Raw genomic sequence first — 16,386 nt, 5'->3', positions numbered from 1 at the left:
CCTAACCACCCTTTTTTTTTTTTTAAAACCACTTAATGAGAGCCGGAAGGTTGAAGCTCAGCTTTATTTAGTTGAGGACAACACCAGGCAGGGGCACACAGACAGACACCTTTAGTAGGCCGGAAAAGCCTATTGCATTTTTTAAAATGGTAATTTGGAGCAGAAGGTTGAAGCTCAGCTTTATTTAGTTGAGGGCAACACCAGGGAGGGGCAGAAGCCGTTAGTAGGCCCTAACCACCATTTTTTTTTTTTAAAACCACTTAATGAGAGCCGGAAGGTTGAAGCTCAGCTTTATTTAGTTGAGGACAACACCAGGCAGGGGCACACAGACAGACACCTTTAGTAGGCCGGAAAAGCCTATTGCATTTTTTAAAATGGTAATTTGGAGCAGAAGGTTGAAGCTCAGCTTTATTTAGTTTAGGGCAACACCAGGGAGGGGCAGAAGCCGTTAGTAGGCCCTAACCACCCTTTTTTTTTTTTAAAACCACTTAATGAGAGCCGGAAGGTTGAAGCTCAGCTTTATTTAGTTGAGGACAACACCAGGCAGGGGCACACAGACAGACACCTTTAGTAGGCCGGAAAAGCCTATTGCATTTTTTAAAATGGTAATTTGGAGCAGAAGGTTGAAGCTCAGCTTTATTTAGTTGAGGGCAACACCAGGCAGGGGCACACAGACAGACACCTTTAGTAGGCCGGAAAAGCCTATTGCATTTTTTAAAATGGTAATTTGGAGCAGAAGGTTGAAGCTCAGCTTTATTTAGTTGAGGGCAACACCAGGGAGGGGCAGAAGCCGTTAGTAGGCCCTAACCACCATTTTTTTTTTTTAAAACCACTTAATGAGAGCCGGAAGGTTGAAGCTCAGCTTTATTTAGTTGAGGGCAACACCAGGGAGGGGCAGAAGCCGTTAGTAGGCCCTAACCAAAGTTGAAGGCCAAATGCAGTTTAATTTCTGATACTATAGGCCGAAAGCCAGAAGGTGGAAGCTCCGATTTAGACAGTGGAGGACAATTTGAATTAGGGACTGCAGACAGACTTAGTAGGCTGTCCCCTGTGGACCATGCATCCACCACATTAACCCATTGCGCCGTAATGGACACGTAATCTTCCGTGGCCATGCCTACAGGTCCATGCGTCTGTTGTCAGGTGCACCTTTGTACTCACAGATTGCCAGAGTGCATGGACAATGCGGTCTTCTACATGCTGGTGGAGGGTTGGGATGGCTTTTCTCGCAAAAGAAGTGTCGACTGGTTAGCTTGTAGCGTGGTACAGCGTAGTCCATCATGGCCTTATTAATAGTAAATAAAATATATAACTAGGCTCTATGAACTTTTAAATAGGTTCCAGGGGTACACGGGCAGCATTGGTGTGGTCAGTGGAGGAGTATTGCAAGTAGGGGCTGCAGACAGGCTATCAAAGGCCTAAAATAACAAACAGTAGGCAGTCATGGCAGTTTTACATCGGTTACATGGATACACAGGCAGGCACTCCAGGCAGCATTGTGGTCAGTGGAGGAGTATTGCAAGTAGGGGCCGCAGACAGGCTATCAAAGGCCTAAAATAACAAACAATAGGCTCATTGCAGTTTTACAGCGGTTACATGGATAGACGGGCAGGCAGCTTGGTGGTCAGTGGAGGAGTATTTAAAGTAGGGACCGCAGACAGGCTTCAAAGGCCTAACATAAGAAAATGGGCTGGCTGTAGGCACTTTATAATTGGTTCCAGGGGTACACGGGCAGCAGTGGTCTGGTCAGTGGAGGACTAGTGGAAGGAGGGACCGCAGACAGGCTTCAAAGGCCTAAAATAACAAACAATAGGCTCATGGCAGTTTTACAGCGGTTACATGGATACACGGGCAGGCAGCTTGGTGGTCAGTGGAGGAGTATTTAAAGTAGGGACCGCAGACAGGCTTCAAAGGCCTAACATAAGAAAATGGGCTGGCTGTAGGCACTTTATAATTGGTTCCAGGGGTACACGGGCAGCAGTGGTCTGGTCAGTGGAGGACTAGTGGAAGGAGGGACCGCAGACAGGCTTCAAAGGCCTAAAATAACAAACAATAGGCTCATGGCAGTTTTACAGCGGTTACATGGATACACGGGCAGGCAGCTTGGTGGTCAGTGGAGGAGTATTTAAAGTAGGGACCGCAGACAGGCTTCAAAGGCCTAACATAAGAAAATGGGCTGGCTGTAGGCACTTTATAATTGGTTCCAGGGGTACACGGGCAGCAGTGGTCTGGTCAGTGGAGGACTAGTGGAAGGAGGGACCGCAGACAGGCTTCAAAGGCCTAAAATAACAAACAATAGGCTCATGGCAGTTTTACAGCGGTTACATGGATACACGGGCAGGCAGCTTGGTGGTCAGTGGAGGAGTATTTAAAGTAGGGACCGCAGACAGGCTTCAAAGGCCTAACATAAGAAAATGGGCTGGCTGTAGGCACTTTATAATTGGTTCCAGGGGTACACGGGCAGCAGTGGTCTGGTCAGTGGAGGACTAGTGGAAGGAGGGACCGCAGACAGGCTTCAAAGGCCTAACATAAAAAAATGGGCTGGCTGTAGGCACTTTATAATTGGTTCCAGGGGTACACGGGCAGCAGTGGTCTGGTCAGTGGAGGACTAGTGGAAGGAGGGACCGCAGACAGGCTTCAAAGGCCTAACATAAAAAAATGGGCTGGCTGTAGGCACTTTATAATTGGTTCCAGGGGTACACGGGCAGCAGTGGTCTGGTCAGTGGAGGACTAGTGGAAGGAGGGACTGCAGACAGGCTTCAAAGGCCTAAAATAACAAACAATAGGCTCATGGCAGTTTTACAGCGGTTACATGGATACACGGGCAGGCAGCTTGGTGGTCAGTGGAGGAGTATTTAAAGTAGGGACCGCAGACAGGCTTCAAAGGCCTAACATAAGAAAATGGGCTGGCTGTAGGCACTTTATAATTGGTTCCAGGGGTACACGGGCAGCAGTGGTCTGGTCAGTGGAGGACTAGTGGAAGGAGGGACCGCAGACAGGCTTCAAAGGCCTAAAATAACAAACAATAGGCTCATGGCAGTTTTACAGCGGTTACATGGATACACGGGCAGGCAGCTTGGTGGTCAGTGGAGGAGTATTTAAAGTAGGGACCGCAGACAGGCTTCAAAGGCCTAACATAAGAAAATGGGCTGGCTGTAGGCACTTTATAATTGGTTCCAGGGGTACACGGGCAGCAGTGGTCTGGTCAGTGGAGGACTAGTGGAAGGAGGGACCGCAGACAGGCTTCAAAGGCCTAACATAAAAAAATGGGCTGGCTGTAGGCACTTTATAATTGGTTCCAGGGGTACACGGGCAGCAGTGGTCTGGTCAGTGGAGGACTAGTGGAAGGAGGGACCGCAGACAGGCTTCAAAGGCCTAACATAAAAAAATGGGCTGGCTGTAGGCACTTTATAATTGCTTCCAGGGGTACACGGGCAGCAGTGGTCTGGTCAGTGGAGGACTAGTGGAAGGAGGGACCGCAGACAGGCTTCAAAGGCCTAAAATAACAAACAATAGGCTCATGGCAGTTTTACAGCGGTTACATGGATACATGGGCAGGCAGCTTGGTGGTCAGTGGAGGAGTATTTAAAGTAGGGACCGCAGACAGGCTTCAAAGGCCTAACATAAGAAAATGGGCTGGCTGTAGGCACTTTATAATTGGTTCCAGGGGTACACGGGCAGCAGTGGTCTGGTCAGTGGAGGACTAGTGGAAGGAGGGACCGCAGACAGGCTTCAAAGGCCTAAAATAACAAACAATAGGCTCATGGCAGTTTTACAGCGGTTACATGGATACACGGGCAGGCAGCTTGGTGGTCAGTGGAGGAGTATTTAAAGTAGGGACCGCAGACAGGCTTCAAAGGCCTAACATAAGAAAATGGGCTGGCTGTAGGCACTTTATAATTGGTTCCAGGGGTACACGGGCAGCAGTGGTCTGGTCAGTGGAGGACTAGTGGAAGGAGGGACCGCAGACAGGCTTCAAAGGCCTAAAATAACAAACAATAGGCTCATGGCAGTTTTACAGCGGTTACATGGATACACGGGCAGCTTGGTGGTGAGTGGAGGAGTAGTGCAAGGAGTGTCTGTCCCAGTACTCCCAAAATATAAATAGATGTTAATGTCTCGCAAAACAACCAAAACAAAAAAAAAGGTGGCATACTTAGGTACAGGGGTGGGCTCATCTGCTGAGTTTCTGACATAGTAATTTGGCAGTAACTATTTAATGGTGCCAATATAGGACACAGACACAGACTACTTTAAGTTGCATCATAGATGTCTACAAATTTGTATTGTCAGTGCCAGACATTGAATGATGTCAGCGAATAGACTAAAGATTGGTGGAGCTGTGCGACATAATTTTGCATGTGGTAGAGCACATTTTGAGCTGGGGTAGGGGGGAACTCTCTAGAGGCCGGCGGGACCGCCCCAGGGCCCCTCATGTTACAACGGTGTGTCTGACGTTGGGTGTGCACCACCACCGCCAGAGACACTACATTGTACTATGAGGGACCCAGTAGCAATGCCGTCAACCAAAAGCGAGCACACCCACCTCTTCAGACAAACAGCAGTCTCACGGGTGCTTGCGCCAAGTCGCGATACCACGGCCCCGTGTGGGGAGTTTGGCCATTTAGGGAGGTGTAAACATGTCGTATGCTGTACAATCAGCTGCAGCAAATTAGACAATAGAAAAGTAATTCACAGGCAAGAGCCTTTCATAGGAAAGCTAGGTGTCGGCCGGGCAAGGTGGGGCAAAAGATTTCGAAATCCAGTTGTGGTTCATTTTAATGAATGTTAGATCGTCAACATTTTGGGTAGCCAGACGAGTCCTTTTTTCGGTTAATATTGAACCTGCAGCACTGAATACTCTTTCTGATAGGACACTTGCTGCCGGGCAAGCAAGCTCCTGCAATGCATATTCTGCCAATTCTGGCCAGGTGTCTAATTTGGAGGCCCAGTAATCAAATGGGAATGACGGTTGAGGGAGAACATCGATAAGGGATGAAAAATAGTTAGTAACCATACTGGACAAATGTTGTCTCCTGTCACTTTCAATTGATGCAGCAGTACCTGTCCTGTCTGCGGTCATAGCAAAATCACTCCACAACCTGGTCAGAAAACCCCTCTGTCCAACGCCACTTCTGATGTGTGCACCCCTAACACTCCTAGTCTGCTGCCCCCTGGAGCTCGTGTGAGAACGATCACGTGCGCTGTGTGCTGGGAATGCCTGAAGCAAACGGTCAACAAGAGTTGATTGTTTGGTTGCTAATATTAGTTCCAAGTTCTCATGTGGCATAATATTTTGCAATTTGCCTTTATAGCGTGGATCAAGGAGGCAGGCCAACCAGTAATCGTCATCGTTCATCATTTTCGTAATGCGTGTGTCCCTTTTTAGGATACGTAAGGCATAATCCGCCATGTGGGCCAAAGTTCCAGTTGTCAAATCTCCGGTTGTGATTGGTTGAGGGGCAGTTGCAGGCAAATCTACGTCACTTGTGTCCCTCAAAAAACCAGAACCCGGCCGTGACACGCAACCAATTTCCTGTGCCCCCGGGAAAGGTTCGGCATTAAAAATATACTCATCCCCATCATCCTCCTCGTCCTCCACCTCCTCTTCGCCCGCTACCTCGTCCTGTACACTGCCCTGACCAGACAATGGCTGACTGTCATCAAGGCTTTCCTCTTCCTCTGGTGCAGACGCCTGCTCCTTTATGTGCGTCAAACTTTGCATCAGCAGACGCATTAGGGGGATGCTCATGCTTATTACGGCGTTGTCTGCACTAACCAGCCGTGTGCATTCCTCAAAACACTGAAGGACTTGACACATGTCTTGTATCTTAGACCACTGCACACCTGACAACTCCATGTCTGCCATCCTACTGCCTGCCCGTGTATCCTCCCACAAATAAATAACAGCACGCCTCTGTTCGCACAGTCTCTGAAGCATGTGCAGTGTTGAGTTCCACCTTGTTGCAACGTCTATGATTAGGCGATGCTGGGGAAGGTTCAAAGACCGCTGATAGGTCTGCATACGGCTGGCGTGTACAGGCGAACGTCGGATATGTGAGCAAAGTGCACGCACTTTGAGGAGCAGGTCGGAGAACCCAGGATAAGTTTTCAATAAGCACTGCACCACCAGGTTTAAGGTGTGAGCCAGGCAAGGAATGTGTTTCAGTTGGGAAAGGGAGATGGCAGCCATGAAATTCCTTCCGTTATCACTCACTACCTTGCCTGCCTCAAGATCTACTGTGCCCAGCCACGACTGTGTTTCTTGTTGCAAGAACTCGGACAGAACTTCCGCGGTGTGTCTGTTGTCGCCCAAGCACTTCATAGCCAATACAGCCTGCTGACGCTTGGCAGTAGCTGGCCCATAATGGGACAACTGGTGTGCAACAGTGTCATCTGCCGATGGAGTGGTTGGCAGACTGCGTTCTGTGGAAGAGCTGTAGCTTCTGCAGGAGGACGAGGAGGAGGAGGAGGAGGGGGTGCGAACGCCTACAGCCAACTGTTTCCTAGACCATGGGCTAGGCACAACTGTCCCTAAATTGATGTCGCCTGTGGACCCTGCATCCACCACATTCACCCAGTGTGCCGTGATGGACACATAACGTCCCTGGCCATGCCTACTGGTCCATGCATCTGTAGTCAGGTGCACCTTTGTACTCACAGATTGCCTGAGTGCATGGACGATGCGCTGTTTAACATGCTGGTGCAGGGCTGGGATGGCTTTTCTGGAAAAAAAGTGTCGACTGGGTAGCTCGTATCGTGGTTCAGCGTACTCCATCAGGGCTTTGAAAGCTTCGCTTTCAACTAACCGGTAGGGCATCATCTCTAACGAGATTAGTCTAGCTATGTGGGCGTTAAAACACTGTGTACGCGGATGCGAGGATAAGTACTTCCTTTTTCTAACCAGAGTCTCATGTAGGGTGAGCTGGACTGGAGAGCTGGAGATCGTGGAACTTTCGGGTGTGCCGGTGTACATGGCAGACTGAGAGACGGTTGGAGACGGTATTGTTTCCGCCGGTGCCCTAGATGCAATATTTCCTCCTACAAAACTGGTGATTCCCTGACCCTGACTGCTTTTGGCTGGCAAAGAAACCTGCACAGATACTGCCGGTGGTGCGGAAAATGGTGGCCTTACAGTGACGGAAGGGATGTTGCGTTGCTGACTAGCTTCATTGGCCGAGGGTGCTACAACCTTGAGGGACGTTTGGTAGTTAGTCCAGGCTTGAAAATGCATGGTGGTTAAGTGTCTATGCATGCAACTAGTATTTAGACTTTTCAGATTCTGACCTCTGCTTAAGCTAGTTGAACATTTTTGACAGATGACTTTGCGCTGATCAGTTGGATGTTGTTTAAAAAAATGCCAGACTGCACTCTTCCTAGACTCAGATCCCTTTTCAGGGATTGCAGACTGAGCTTTAACCGGATGGCAACGCTGTGCTCCAACAGGTTTTGGCTTTGACACGCGTTTTGGGCCAGATACGGGCCCGGCAGATGGAACCTGTTGCGATGTTGATGCCTGCTGCGGCCCCTCCTCCACCTCCGCTTCTGAACTACTGCCGCCTGCACCCTGTTCCCCCAATGGTTGCCAATCGGGGTCAATAACTGGGTCATCTATTACCTCCTCTTCGAGCTCGTGTGCAACTTCGTCTGTGTCACTGTGTCGGTCGGTGGTATAGCGTTCGTGGCGGGGCAACATAGTCTCATCAGGGTCTGATTGTGGATCTGTACCCTGAGAGGGCAATGTGGTGGTCTGAGTCAAAGGAGCAGCATAGTACTCTGGCTGTGGCTGTGCATCAGTGCACTCCATGTCAGAATATACTTGTAATGGGCATGGCCTGTTAAATGTTTCACTTTCTAAGCCAGGGACGGTATGTGTAAAGAGCTCCATGGAGTGACCCGTTGTGTCGCCTGCTGCATCCTTCTCTCTTGTTGTAGTTTTTGCTGAGGAGGACAAGGAAGCGACTTGTCCCTGACCGTGAACATCCACAAGCGACGCGCTGCTTTTACATTTACCAGTTTCGGAAGAGGAGGCAAAAGAGCTAGAGGCTGAGTCTGCAATGTAAGCCAAAACTTGCTGTTGCTGCTCCGCCTTTAAAAGCGGTTTTCCTACTCCCAGAAAAGAGAGCGTTCGAGGCCTTGTGTAGCCTGACGACGAAACTGGCTCCACAGCTCCAGACTTAGGTGGAATATTTTTATCCCCACGACCACCTGATGCTCCACTACCACTACCATCATTACCAGCTGACAATGAACGCCCACGACGACCTCTTGCACCAGACTTCCTCATTGTTTTAAAATCTTAACCAAAGTAACTTTATTTGTTGCTGTCAAACAACTTACACGGTGAGCTATAACTTCAGTATGATTTCAATATCCCTTAACAGGTTGGTGAGACCACAAGGAAAATCAGGCACAATGTTACACACTCTGTTTTCTGTGGCACAAAATCACAGAGATGACACACACGCAGGACTGTCACTCAAGCACTAATGTCAATATTAATCTCCCACCTAATTTATTTTTTTTTTTTTCTCAGGGAGACTTTAGAAACCAAATAATATTAAAAAAAAAAAAAAAAGGCTTTCTATGGCCCACAATTAGAGAGAGAGAGGTGGCACACCCAGGAGTCAAGACTGGCGCACAAGCTGAAAGGGCAATATTACTCTCCCACTGTTTTTTTATGTATTTTTTGTTTTTTAAGGGAGACTTTAGAAACCCAATAATATTTAAAAAAAAAAATAAATAGGCTTTCTATGGCCCACTGAATGAGAGGGAGAGAGGTGGCACACCCAGGAGTCAAGCCTGGCACACAAGCTGAAAGGGCAATATTACTCTCCCACTGTTTTTTTATGTATTTTTTGTTTTTTAAGGGAGACTTTAGAAACCCAATAATATTTTTTAAAAAAAATAAATAGGCTTTCTATGGCCCACTGAATGAGAGGGAGAGAGGTGGCACACCCAGGAGTCAAGACTGGCACACAAGCTGAAAGGGCAATATTACTCTCCCACTGTTTTTTTATGTTTTTTTTTTTTTTTTCAGGGAGACTTTAGAAACCAAATAATAAGAAAAAAAATAAATAAATAAATAGGCTTTCTATAGCCCACTGAATGAGAGATAGCACACACAGCAGTGGCACACAAGCCCTGACTGAGGCCAATATTTTTCTCCCACTGATTGATGTAGTGTTTTTGTGTTGAGGTAGATTTTAGAACACAAATCAAGGAAAAAAAAAAAATGCTTTCTATGGCCCACTGAATGAGAGAGAGGTGGCACACCCAGGAGTCAAGACTGGCACACAAGCTGAAAGGGCAATATTACTCTCCCACTGTTTTTTTATGTATTTTTTGTTTTTTAAGGGAGACTTTAGAAACCCAATAATATTTAAAAAAAAAAATAAATAGGCTTTCTATGGCCCACTGAATGAGAGGGAGAGAGGTGGCACACCCAGGAGTCAAGCCTGGCACACAAGCTGAAAGGGCAATATTACTCTCCCACTGTTTTTTTATGTATTTTTTGTTTTTTAAGGGAGACTTTAGAAACCCAATAATATTTAAAAAAAAAAATAAATAGGCTTTCTATGGCCCACTGAATGAGAGGGAGAGAGGTGGCACACCCAGGAGTCAAGACTGGCACACAAGCTGAAAGGGCAATATTACTCTCCCACTGTTTTTTTTTTTTAGGTTTTTTTTTTTTTTTCAGGGAGACTTTAGAAACCAAATAATATTAAAAAAAAAAAAAAAAAAATAGGCTTTCTATAGCCCACTGAATGAGAGATAGCACACACAGCAGTGGCACACAAGCCCTGACTGAGGCCAATATTTTTCTCCCACTGATTGATGTAGTGTTTTTGTGTTGAGGTAGATTTTAGAACACAAATCAAGGAAAAAAAAAAATGCTTTCTATGGCCCACTGAATGAGAGAGAGGTGGCACACCCAGGAGTCAAGACTGGCACACAAGCTGAAAGGGCAATATTACTCTCCCACTGTTTTTTTTATGTATTTTTTGTTTTTTAAGGGAGACTTTAGAAACCCAATAATATTTAAAAAAAATAAATAAATAGGCTTTCTATGGCCCACTGAATGAGAGGGAGAGAGGTGGCACACCCAGGAGTCAAGACTGGCACACAAGCTGAAAGGGCAATATTACTCTCCCACTGTTTTTTTATGTATTTTTTGTTTTTTAAGGGAGACTTTAGAAACCCAATAATATTTAAAAAAAAAAATAAATAGGCTTTCTATGGCCCACTGAATGAGAGGGAGAGAGGTGGCACACCCAGGAGTCAAGACTGGCACACAAGCTGAAAGGGCAATATTACTCTCCCACTGTTTTTTTTTTTTAGGTTTTTTTTTTTTTTTTCAGGGAGACTTTAGAAACCAAATAATATTAAAAAAAAAAAAAAAAAAAAATAGGCTTTCTATAGCCCACTGAATGAGAGATAGCACACACAGCAGTGGCACACAAGCCCTGACTGAGGCCAATATTTTTCTCCCACTGATTGATGTAGTGTTTTTGTGTTGAGGTAGATTTTAGAACACAAATCAAGGAAAAAAAAAAATGCTTTCTATGGCCCACTGAATGAGAGAGAGGTGGCACACCCAGGAGTCAAGACTGGCACACAAGCTGAAAGGGCAATATTACTCTCCCACTGTTTTTTTATGTATTTTTTGTTTTTTAAGGGAGACTTTAGAAACCCAATAATATTTTTTAAAAAAAATAAATAGGCTTTCTATGGCCCACTGAATGAGAGGGAGAGAGGTGGCACACCCAGGAGTCAAGACTGGCACACAAGCTGAAAGGGCAATATTACTCTCCCACTGTTTTTTTATGTATTTTTTGTTTTTTAAGGGAGACTTTAGAAACCCAATAATATTTAAAAAAAAAAATAAATAGGCTTTCTATGGCCCACTGAATGAGAGGGAGAGAGGTGGCACACCCAGGAGTCAAGACTGGCACACAAGCTGAAAGGGCAATATTACTCTCCCACTGTTTTTTTATGTATTTTTTGTTTTTTAAGGGAGACTTTAGAAACCCAATAATATTTAAAAAAATAAATAAATAGGCTTTCTATGGCCCACTGAATGAGAGGGAGAGAGGTGGCACACCCAGGAGTCAAGCCTGGCACACAAGCTGAAAGGGCAATATTACTCTCCCACTGTTTTTTTATGTATTTTTTTTTTTTTCAGGGAGACTTTAGAAACCAAATAATATTAAAAAAAAAAAAAAAAAAATAGGCTTGCTATAGCCCACTGAATGAGAGATAGCACACACAGCAGTGGCACACAAGCCCTGACTGAGGCCAATATTTTTCTCCCACTGATTGATGTAGTGTTTTTGTGTTGAGGTAGAATTTAGAACACAAATCACGGAAAAAATAAATAGGCTTTCTATGGCCCACTCAGTGAGAGATGGCACACACAGGGATGGCACTGTAGCAGAAATGCCAATCTTAATCTCCCACAAAAAAAACAAAAAAAAACAGGGACTGTCCTACAATTACTATCTCCCTGCAGTAATGTAAGCCAGGTATGGCAGGCAGCAATAGGAGTGGACTGATGCACAAATTAAATAAAAAGTGTGGACAAACAAAAAAGATAGCTGTGCAGAAAGGAAGGAACAAGAGGATATGTGCTTTGAAAAAAGCAGTTGGTTTCCACAGTGGCGTACACACAGCAATACAGCTATCACGGAGCCTTCTAGGGCAGCCCAATGAGCTACAGCGCTGAGGGGAAAAAAAAAAAAAAATAGCTTCCACAGTCCCTGCACACCGAAGGTGGTGTTGGACAGTGGAAATCGCTGCAGCACAAGCGGTTTGGTGGTTAGTGGACCCTGCCTAACGCTCTCCCTGCTTCTGACGAAGCGGCAGCAACCTGTCCCTAAGCTCAGATCAGCAGCAGTAAGATGGCGGTCGGCGGGAACGCCCCTTTATAGCCCCTGTGACGCCGCAGACAGCAAGCCAATCACTGCAATGCCCTTCTCTAAGATGGTGGGGACCAGGATCTATGTCATCACGCTGCCCACACTCTGCGTTCACCTTCATTGGCTGAGAAATGGCGCTTTTCGCGTCATTGAAACGCGACTTTGGCGCGAAAGTCGCGTACCGCATGGCCGACAAGCACAGGGGTCGGATCGGGTTTCATGAGACGCCGACTTAGCCAAAAGTCGGCGACTTTTGAAAATGATCGACCCGTTTCGCTCAACCCTACCCAGGACTGTTCCTTCATCGGTCCTTCTGGGCTCAGGTTAAGTCTTGGTTACAGACCAGCTTACCGTACTACAAGGAGACCTGCAGGACAGAGGCCCTGGACAGCGGGAAGATCAAACCAGTAACAGTTAGTACATGGATAATGGCACAGCATTGGGATGTACGCACATTACTCAACCAGGAGATCACGTCTATTCCAAATCCTTAAATGTCTAACCCCAAGTAAGGGTTAAATATTATTGAAACTAAGGAATACACCATCCGGCAGGTAATATCTCCTGCCATTACCAACATCGGGCTTCTCATTAGAAGCGCTGAAAGAGAAACGTGGATCATCACACCTGTTTTACTTGATGTTAGACACAGGGAGTCTGGACTCTGAATCGATGATGATCGATGGTGGTGGTAGTGCTAGTAAAAATCTTCCGACACTTGAAATTATTCGAAACTGCATTTATATGAGTCATTAGTCCAGACATTATAAGTATGTCAACTTATTTGTCCATATAAGTATATATACACATATACGCACATACATATCCCAAGAGGCAATCTTCTCAGGGATCTTTATACACTCAGACTGCCATTGTGGGAGTAACCATATTCCATGGCTAGAGAAAAAGTAGGTTTCTTCCTCATCACAGGGAGATTATCTACTGTCAGGCAGTGAGACTATGGGGTCTTAACAGTAAGAGCCCTGGATACAGTTTCATTTATCTTAGGAGCCGTGACTGCTGTAAGAGCCGCGAGTATGGGATCCTCTGCCACACGACACAGTGCTGCCGCTTCACCACAAGGTACAAAAGGCAGTGATGCAGTCCCTGGTAAACGAAACGCAACGGACTTATGGGACAAGAATCTGTCTGTCTGCCGAATGTGGAGTTTGGGAAGGATTAATAATAATAATAATAATAATAATAATAATAACAACAATAATAAACTTTTATTTATGTAGCATCAACATATTCCGCAGCGCTTTACAGTTTGACAGTCTCAAACACAACAGTCATAAGTAACAACCATATAATAATTAAAGCAAAATAAAACCACCCTGCTCGTGAGGGCTTACAATCTACAATGAGGCAGGGAAGATACAAAGTACAGGCTTGTATCAACAATGTTTTATTTACAATGATGGCACAGCCATCTTCAGGGGGTGGGGATAGATGGAGATAGTGAATGGGCTACACACACACACAAACATAAAATGACTGATTAGGGAACGTGATAGGCCGCTCTGAACAAATGTGTTTTGAGGGTGCCCCTAAAACTATGCAAATTGTACATGGTCCTAATATCTTAGGGCAAAGCATTCAGAGGTGGAAGGAATCCTTTCTTTCAACTTGTGGGATTTTCTGTTCCCAGGACAGTAGTATGTCCTTTTACAGGATGTACCAAAATTACGTATGTCATATTTTAAAGCTAATTATGTAATAGACTTGCCTTTAGCACTCAAAGTAGAACCTACCTGAGAGATCTGTTCCAAACAGAAGAAATGCAGATTTTACTAAGCCAATTCAAGCATATCTGTTTGCTTGACTAAGCCCTTTTGTAAAGAATGAAGTAACAGAAGCTGGATCTGGGTCCAAAAACAAAAGGACTCCATATCCAGAGTTGAGGCCCAAGACAAAAATGTGAAGTGGTAGGCCCATGATACAATGTGCGGCCACACAACAAGGCACCAGACAGAAGGTCTGACCCAGCCAGAGGCGAAAAAGGCACCAAGCCCGACACACTAATGATACCCCCTGAGGCAAAGGGCGCTGAAACCTTATGATGCATATAGGAACTATGAAGCAATATAATGCAATATGATGTTCGAAGGCACTATTAAGTAATCTGATTCAATACGATGCAATATGATGCACATAGGAATAATGAAGTAGTATGATGCAATATGATGCATGAAGTAACTATGAAGCGCTATGGTGCATATAGGAACAATGAAGCAATATGATGCATATAAAGACTATGATGCAATATGATGCATGAAGTAACTATGAAGCGCTATGGTGCATATAGAAACAATGAAGCACTCTGATACATATAGGAGCTATGAAGCAATATGCTGTAATATAATGCACAAAGGCAATATGAAGCGCTATGATGCATATAGGAACCTTAAAGCAATATGATGCATAAAGGCAATATGAGCACTATGATGCATATAGGAACCATGAAGCAATATGATTAGTGTTGAGCATTCCGATACTGCAAATATCGGGTATCAGACGATATTCGCTGTATCGGAATTCCAATACCGAGTTCCGATATTTTTGCGTTATCGGAAATCGGAATCCATATTCATGTAAAAAATAAAGAATAAAAATAAAAAATATGGATATACTCACCCACCGACGGCTCCTGGCTCTCAGCGGTGCAACCGGCAGCCTCCGTTCCTAAGAATGCAGTGAGTGTAGGACCTGCGATGACGTCGCGGTCTTGTGATTGGTCGCGTGACCGCTCATGTGACTGCTCACGTGACCGCAACATCATTGAAGGTCCTTCACTCTCTGCATTCTTAGGAATGGAGGCAGACGCTTGCAGCGGTGACAGCCAGGGGCCATCTGAGGGTGAGTATATCCATATTTTTTATTTTTATTCTTTATTTTTTCATGAATATGGATCCCAGGGCCTGAAGGAGAGTTTCCTCTCCTTCAGACCCTGGGAACCATCCAGGATCGCTCCCTATTACGTTCCGATATTTGTGTCCCTTTGACTTGTATTGGTATCGGGTATCGGTATCGGCGATATCCGATATTTTTTGGATATCGGCCGATCCAATCCGATACCGATACTTTCAAATATCGGAAGGTATCGCTCAACACTAAATATGATGCAATATGATGCAGAAAGGCAATATGAAGCACTGTGATGCATAAAGGAACCCTGAAGCAATGTGATGCAATATGATGCATAAAGGCAATATGAAGCACTATGATGCATATAGGAACAATGAAGCACTTTGATGCATATATGAACCATGAAGCAATATGATGCAATATGATACATGAAGTCACTATGAAGCGCTATGATGCATATAGGAACCGTGAAGCAATATGATGCAATATGATGCACAAAGGCAATATGAAGCACTATGATGCATATAGGAAGAATGAAGCACTATGATGCATATAGGAACCATGAAGCAATACGATGCAATGTGATACATGAAGCAACTTATGAAGCGCTATGATGCATATAGGAACTATGAAGCAACATGATGCACAAAGGCAATATGAAACAGTATGATGCCGTATGATGCCACAGAGGCACTCAATATGATGCATAGAGGCACTGTGATGCAGTATCATGCACAGAGGCACTCAATATGATGCATAGAGGTACTATGATGCAGTATGATGCACGGAGGCTGTTGTGAATTAGACTTTTTGGCTCCCTCTTGTGGTCACTAGTGGTATGACTCTGGGATTGTCTTTTTTCTGTTTGGCACTCACCTGGGTCGTTAGTCCAGGGGTGTCGCTATATTAACTTCCTGGATCCTTAGTCCAGTGCCTGGCATCGTTGTAATCAGATCCTTCTGTTGCTCCTGTCTGCTGGTCCTGGCTCTTGCAAAATTAAGCTAAGTCTTGCTTCTTTGTTTTTTGAGTTACTTGCTTTGCTACTATTTTTGTCCAGCTTGTACTAAATGTGATTTCTGACCTTGTTGGAAGCTCTAGGGGGCTGGTGTTCTCCCCCCGGCCGTTAGACGGTTCGGGGGTTCTTGAATATCCAGCGTGGATATTTTAATTGGGTTTTTGCTGACCATATAAGTCATCTTACTATATTCTGCTATTAGCTAGTGGGCCTCTCTTTGCTAAATACCTAGCTCATTCTTATGTTTGTCTTTTCCTCTTACCTCACCGTTATTATTTGTTGGGGGCTTGTATCCAACTTTTGGGGTCTTTTCTCTGGAGGCAAGAAAGGTCTTTCTTTTCCCTTCTAGGGTTAGTTAGTTCTCCGGCTGGCGCGAGACGTCTAGAACCAACGTAGGCACGTTCCCCGGCTACTTCTATTTGTGGTGCTAGGATTAGATATATGGTCAGCCCAGTTACCACTGCCCTATGAGCTGTTTTTTTGTGTTTGCAGACTTGGTATTGATTCCTGAGACCCTCTGCCATTGGGGTCATAACAGTATGCCAGGCCAACATTGAATGTTTTATGCATTGCAGAAGTGGGATA

The sequence above is a fragment of the Ranitomeya variabilis genome, chromosome 5 (assembly GCF_051348905.1).
Source record: "Ranitomeya variabilis isolate aRanVar5 chromosome 5, aRanVar5.hap1, whole genome shotgun sequence".
In the NCBI taxonomy this organism is placed as follows: Eukaryota; Metazoa; Chordata; class Amphibia; order Anura; family Dendrobatidae; genus Ranitomeya; species Ranitomeya variabilis.
The sequence above is the reverse complement of the archived record's forward strand: the minus strand, read 5'-3'. Positions refer to the sequence as shown.